At 36.5% G+C, this 7,401-nt stretch overlaps 1 long non-coding RNA gene across 1 annotated transcript; it reads right to left on the reverse strand.

Moving 5' to 3' along the window:
* Positions 1-333: 333 nt before the first annotated feature.
* On the reverse strand, positions 334-2,006 carry LOC113490003. The gene is made up of 3 exons (XR_003400126.1): positions 1,994-2,006; positions 1,458-1,463; positions 334-434 (listed from the first exon to the last, which is right to left on the reverse strand). It is a non-coding gene; the product is annotated as an uncharacterized LOC113490003 (long non-coding RNA).
* Positions 2,007-7,401: the final 5,395 nt, after the last annotated feature.

The following is a 7,401-nucleotide window of genomic DNA, read 5'->3' on the forward strand; positions in this document are numbered from 1 at the left end:
ATATCCCATGTATGGAAAAGGGTAAGGTGTTTCATGGGATGATGTAATTAACATGATCTTGTTAGTCTTTGTTAGCATATTCAGGGGTGTCAACTTTAATATGTGTTTCATGGATAGTGAAGCAAAGGTCATTCACCAGACAGATGGCCCTTGAAACGTTGTAAGATACACCAGCGCAGAACCATCCTGGCTTCATAGGGCTCCCCCTTCCAGCTGCATGCTGTGTTATTCAGGCTGTCTTATCAGCCTCAGCCTCCTCACTATCCATTCTGTGATTATAGTTTCATTACTTGAGAGTGTCTGAGACATTCCTCAGCTTGGAAGGCCTCCAGTCCTGCCCTGTCCTTTATCTCTTTCTCAGGCTGGTTTTCTCAGTCTTTGTTTCTCACAGGCCTGTTTCTTTCAGGTCCTGTTTTTACAAGTCATCGCTCACACTAGCACAATGACAGAGATACTGTCTGAAATTTCAACTCACAAATCAGGTGAAAGACCGTGGAGAGAGTCTGCAGCACTGCATAACAGCGTGTCTGCCACCTTAGCTGAAGTCTTGTAGAGTTGCCTCACTTTTACCATGAAAGTCAGTGCAAGGACTGGAGGCATGTGATCACATTGCATCTGATGGAACAGCAGTCACTCCATGTTGCTCTAGTCAGACACTTTTTCCCCAGGAGAACAGATGTATTGGACCACAGTCCAAGCTCCAACTGACATTCTAAGTGCAGCTTTAGGTAAATTCACAGGATCAGAGTGAGCAAAATTGAGTATCATCCTGAGCCAGGATTGAAGGCACTTTACAGGAAATCCTGAGTCCTAATATTTGTTCTTCTTACTGAATGTCTTTTTTTCCAAGATTTTTTTAGTAAATAATATACATCAAGCCCCAGAGCAGAGATCAGACAAACTTAATCTTCCCTCCTCACCCATTACACTGTCCTACTCTAAATCAGATGACATGATGTGAGGAGCAGTATTCTCAAAACTGTAAGGAGCTCTGATGCTGCAGTGACAAGTCACCATAAATGCTGTGAATAACCCTCCATTTCCTGCCATACCACTTCATTCTGAAAGAATAAAATTAGTAGCATTATAGCTACTATAATATAAATAACCTGTACCACACTGTTTGGCTAATTGTTAGAAGAATGATATTAACAGAGATTATATGAGGAACATTATCAATATAATTATAGATGGGAATAAAAACCTCCTGATCAGAATGATCAGCTCACTGCTCTATGCATTCCAAGTCCTCCCAGGATGTTTGATTTAGCTTTTGAATCTCAGGTTGAGCTGAAAGATATGTGAGAACTCATGTACCCAGAAAGCTTTCTACTAGCTCTACATCTGAGGAGACTCAAGAGTATAAATTAATCATTTCAATGTCAATTGTAACTTACCCTCATTAAATTGACTTGAGATAATTATGCTTAAGACAATAGCATATGACTAACTTAAACATTTTGCTAAACACTGCTTCTTTCCCTACTTCCTCCCTCTCTTTTTTAAAATCTGTTTGCTTTTGACATCAGCTGTCAGAACTACAAGAATAAGCACATCTTAGCCTTCTGATTTTTGAGAGTGGGACAGAGGTCTGATTAATCCAAATGTGTGATATACAAACACTACATGATCCTGAATTGTCTTTTATGTGACTGGAAGGAAGGGAAAAATGTGGATAAAAGGCAAAGTGGAAATGGTTGTACAGCCTCTGGTGAATATCCAGTTTCTACCCATTCAAGAAAGTTGTTGCTAGTATTTAGTATGCACTCAGAACTCTTAGTTTCCTAAAACTGGCAGAATACAAACACTGGCATTTGTGTGACGACCAGTGCCAGAATGAGTTCTGCCATGGAGGCAGATGAAAACAAACAGTGCTGCAGAGTTCTTCTCATTTTTCCTTGAAAAATTCTGATGTCTTGAAGATTTTCTTTACTCAGTGATATCTCTCTCCAAGCTAGTTCATTTAGAGGAACATTTCTGAAGGGCAGTGAACTCAGGGCTGTCCTGAGAGCTACTACTTCATCTGGAGGTGTTGATATGTAGTATAAAGGTAACATCAGGCTTTGGAGGCTTGAAGAATCAGAGAGGCACATTTATATTGGTGAATATAGACAGATGCCTTTGGATGAATATCTTAAATTAATTTAGTGAAACAAATTGTCAGTTGCCTCTCACTCTGGTCCATATAGACTGCATAGATTTATATCATTAAAAGTGTCAGTAATATGCAAATGAAAATGAGGTTGGATTGAGCACTTTATCTTTCTAATGCCTCACATGGATTATTCTTCCTTGACATATCCTATGCTCACTTTATTATTGTCTACTGTCAAGGCTTTCTGGCTTACTGTATAATTACTGTATAATTTGTTTTTAAAGACCATTTCCTTTTCCTTTTATCTTCCCATTGCCTCTATAAATTTTCTAATTAAAAAATATTTTTTCAAACAGCATCCATTAAACCTCCAATATCTATAACTTGAGATGTTATTTGTAAGAAGAATCTATTTGCTTTGAAATTCTTCTTGGTTCCAATAATTCTGGGAGAAGGTTTTCTAGATCCCGTTCATGAAAGCATATACTTATTTCCAATTAATTCTACTTGAATATCTTTTCAGTCTCAAAAAAAAAAAACACCAAACAAAACAAAACAAACAAAAAAAAACACAAAACAAACAAACAAAAAACCCACCCCCCCAAAAAACCCAAAAAAACCAAACAAACAAGGAAATGAAGCTAGTCAAGGATAATGACAAGTCTCTAGGAAAAATTGAAAAATTGAAACAATCACTTCAGCTGGCATATCTTTCCCGTTTTGACAGCTGATCTCAAAACCAAGCAGGTTTTAGAAGAAAAAACCTCAGTGTTTTAGCAAAATGTTTAAATTAGTCATATGCAATCATATGAAGCTAAAAAACCTTGATCCAATTTATTGTATCTAAGATGTAATTGATTTTTTTAAAACTTTCACTTATATCTTCCCATCTAAGATGGGGGTATAATAGAAAGATATATGGGTATTCAGGTTTTCACATCCTAGATTTTCTACAGTGGGAAAAAAAAATTGCAATGGATTATGAGTCTTTATCTGCTGCCAGAGTACAGTGCGCAGTAGTCATGGAAAGCATAGAGCACTCATGGAACCTTGACTTGAAAATGGTGTAGCACCAAATACAATCTTCTGATCATCGAACTGATACCAAATAACTTTGAAAAAAAGGTATCCTGAGAACTTAATGGCAGGGTTAAATTCTTTAAGTTTGCCCTGTTTCCTGGTTACACTTCTGACTCCATTTCCTGTTGCTCAACTTCTGAATTAAACTTATCTCTAATTCTTGTTATTTTTACTGTTACTTCCCAATTTCTGCTTCCCAACTTCAGGATGTTCTGCTCTGACACTGATTTTCTTAGCTCAACCTTGTCCCAAGCATGACCTAATGGTCATCAGAATTAAAGAGGAAGTGGTCAGAGACCTGCTACACCACTTGGATGCACACAGGTCTGTGGGACCAGGTGGATTACACCCAAGGGTGCTGAGGGAGTTGACAGATGTGCTCACCAAGCCGCTGTCCATCAGTAAGTTCACAGATGACACCAGGTTAAGTGGGAGTGTTGATCTGCATGAAGATAGGGAGTCTCTACAGAGAGACTTGGATAGATTGGATCGGTGGCCAATGTTATCAGGATGAGCTTCAGCAAGGCCAAGAGCCAGGTCCTGCACTTGGGCCACAACAACCCCATGCATGGCTACAGGCCTGGGGAGGTGTGGCTGGAGCTGTCTGGGAGAGAAGGATCTGGGGGTTCTCATTGACAAGCAGCTGAACAGGAGCCGGCAGTGTGCCCAGGTGGCCAAGAAAGCCAACAGCATCCTGGCTTGTGTCAGAAATAGTGTGACCAGCAGAAGTAGGGAGGTGACAGTCCCCCTGTGCTCTGCACTGGTGAGGCCACACCTGGAGTATTGTGTCCAGATTTGGGCACCTCAATACGAGAGAGATATCGAGGTGCTGGAGCGAGTGCAGAGGAGGGCAACGAAGCTGGTGAAGGGCCTGGAGAACAAATCCTATGAGGAGCGATTGAAGGAGCTGGGACTGTTCGGTTTGAGGAAGAGAAGGCTGAGGGGAGACCTCACCACTCTCTACAGCTACCTGAAAGGACATTGTAGAGAGGTTGGTGCTGGTCTCACAGTGACAGAACAAGAGGGAATGGCTTTAAACTGCAACAGAGGAGGTTCAGACTGGACATTAGGAAAAAAAAATTCACAGGAAGAATAGCCAAACAGTGGAATAGGCTGCCCAGGGAGGTGGTGGAGTCACCATCGCTCTTGTTCTGTTGGAAGAATAGGGGAGCCGTCATAAGAGACTAGCTGGGTGTTGTTTATTTTGTGTTTGGTTTTGGTTTTTTTTTTTACTTCTTCTTTTCTTTGGATATTTTAATCACCCAGTTACAGGATATAGATCTAGTATTTTTTTTAAAAAAAAAAAAAAAAAGAAGAGCTCTATTTCTAATGTAAACCTTAATTAACTTGGCAGCTTAAATGTACTGACATCTACCTTACTTTTGGGTGTCATGCATTGATAGAAGATATATGGAAACTATGGAATCCAAGATGATGCTGAAATTTAAAGGGAGTTCTGTATATAAGAGCTTAAGCAATCTTCAATTTTCTTTACACTTGTGAAACAGATAGGAAAAAAAAAAAACACATTAAATACATCTCCTTCTGTTAATAGCTTACAGAAGACAAACATTTCAAGAAACAAATAATTTTTTAAAAGTGGATTCCTCCTCCAGTAACGCCAAATCCCTTTCTTTATTGAATCTTGTAAAGGATTTACCACTCATAAGATAAAAACCCAAGAATTTTTCCAATTAACTCTCCACAATATGCTTTAATTAGATAAAATAATGTAAGATATTGATGTTGGCATAATCTATATAAGCGGTACAAAGTTCCTCTGTTTCTTCCTCAGTCTTTCCAAATTAACATATCTCCTCATGGTGCAATAAATATTTTAAATGGAGCAGAAAGACATAAACATAATTAAAAGTACTGTTGCACCATCTCCTTATAAATATTTTATAAGTTTTTACATTAAAATAATATGAGACTGAACACAGTGAATTTGATGGGTATTAGAAGCATCTGTAGAATACTTGATAAAGAATAAATTCAAATTCATTGAACAATAATTTACAAAGCAAAATGCAAATCTTTGTATAATAGGGCATATTTCTGTATACTACATTGTTTTTTATATCTCAAGCAGATAAGACTGAGTGTTTTATTTCATTCTGTGAATTATTTCAAAATTTGTATTATAGGAAGATGGCACTTGAAATTTTCTAGGCAAAAAGTTTACACTGATAAGAAGTTATTGGTGTATAATTTAGGATAGTGTGTTTACATACAAAAACCCCAAATGACTGTGTATTAAGCATTTCATTGGGTAATTCTGACACATTCTAGTTATATTATAATGAGAAAGACATAGTGAAATTTACACTGTACTGAACAAAAACTTTTGACTGTTACAAAATCCAAAACCAGACCGGATGAAAAGACCTGTCAAGCCTGATTTCCAAATATTCTGAATCCCTGGCTCCCACAAGATAGTATTAGTACAGTTACAGATCTAATTCTGTCCATTCTGTCATTTTTTTCAAACATAGTCAGAAGAGGTGGTCACTAGTTCATGGATATTATTTGTTTCATTTCACTTCCATAGATATCAGGAAGGCTTCTTGTATGCTGGAGGCCCTATTATTCTTTTAGGAATTTGGTGTGCAAATGGAGAGGGATCTGGTGGAAGCATGATTCTGGAAAATTGTCCATTGACCATTGTCTCTAGGAAAATGATGTTGTAATAGATATATATTAAATTTCCATAGAGATGTAATGGTTGTTAATTTTTGACTGCAATAATAGGTTTGGAATCCAAATGATTTTATGCAAAAAATTAGAATGTTATGTAACTGCAGTACATCATGAAATTTATGATAAATTATTCAAATCCCTTTTGAGTTTATTCAAAATCTCTTAATCAAAGTGGCTCATTTGGCACATGATGGGACAATCAATTCTCTGTCATAATCTAAAAAAAACCCCATGTTTATTGTGGAAAGTAATGTTGTCATGGGTAAGGATGAAATGGATGCGACCAGAGAGTTGTAAAAGTCTCTAGACGAGATGCAATCGACATCATCATAAAGTGAATATCTGATGTACAAAGTGTTCTAGACCATACTGATATCTAGACCATGCTGATAATCAGAGCACGATGCATTTAGTTACATAGTTTATGGACAAAGTCTGATGTGCTTACAACAAACTTTTTTTAGTGCTCTTTCAATGACGGAGGGTTTACTAATGGTTTTGTGTGTCCTGCTAATTCTTCATGGAAGCTATAAAAGTCGGCTACTACTGGCTTACTTCTTGAGGAAGAAGTGATCAAATGCTGTATAGGAAAGGGGAAGGTAAGACTGTTTCCTAGAGTATAATGAGGAAATGATTTGATCATGTCTCTGAGCTATGAGAGGTGTAGAAACATTTTAGACTCCTTATCAAAAACTGATATAAGGTATTTACATGCAGAAACCAAGACAATATTTACTTATGTTTCCTTTTTTTCATTTTAAAATTAAGCACTTTTACAAATCAAAATATTGCTATCTGCTATTTCTTTCATATACATATGCCAAAGCAAGATGACTAATAAATGTAGAAGGTAGTTTGAGAAAAAGGTTTTTTAAAATCAAAAGTATTTTTATATATGATTTCTCATTGACAAAAACTATATTATTTTTTTTTCTTGTATACTAAAATATTTCAGAGTACCTTTTGTGTATTTCATGGATGTATTTTAATTTACATTTGTGTCCTCTATAATTTTATTATGGGCACATAATTTATAAAGTTAATTTAAATCTTTTAGAGCTGTAGTAACTATCAAAATCCTGCAAATGAAAATGAAGTAATATTCGAAATATCTTAGCAAAACTTCCATATCTTTCAAAATTAAAACATCCTCATGACCTTTTCAATACATTCCAGTCCACTCATATTACCAACCTGCATTCTTCATTGACTTTTATTCTCTTAATAAAGTAAATATATGTAAGTCTTACCATTGTATATGACAATTTATAGGAATTTTAATCAGCCTGTCTTCTCAGAAATTCTTCCTGCTTAAGACATTTAGGTGACAAGAATCTTTAAATGGCTTATGTAATTGTGTGGATGTTTGTGTGCGAAGATGCAATGACACATAGCCGCTATTTTTGCAGTTGAAATGAAGGTCATAAAAAATTTTACCAAGCATGATAAACTACATAAAACTACAAGATTTAGTGTTTTGTGCTCCAAAACCTGAGATCAGACACGTTTACAAACCACCAGAGATC

The sequence above is a fragment of the Athene cunicularia genome, assembly GCF_003259725.1.
Source record: "Athene cunicularia isolate RWA chromosome 1 unlocalized genomic scaffold, athCun1 chr1_part2, whole genome shotgun sequence".
NCBI classification, from domain to species: domain Eukaryota; kingdom Metazoa; phylum Chordata; class Aves; order Strigiformes; family Strigidae; genus Athene; species Athene cunicularia.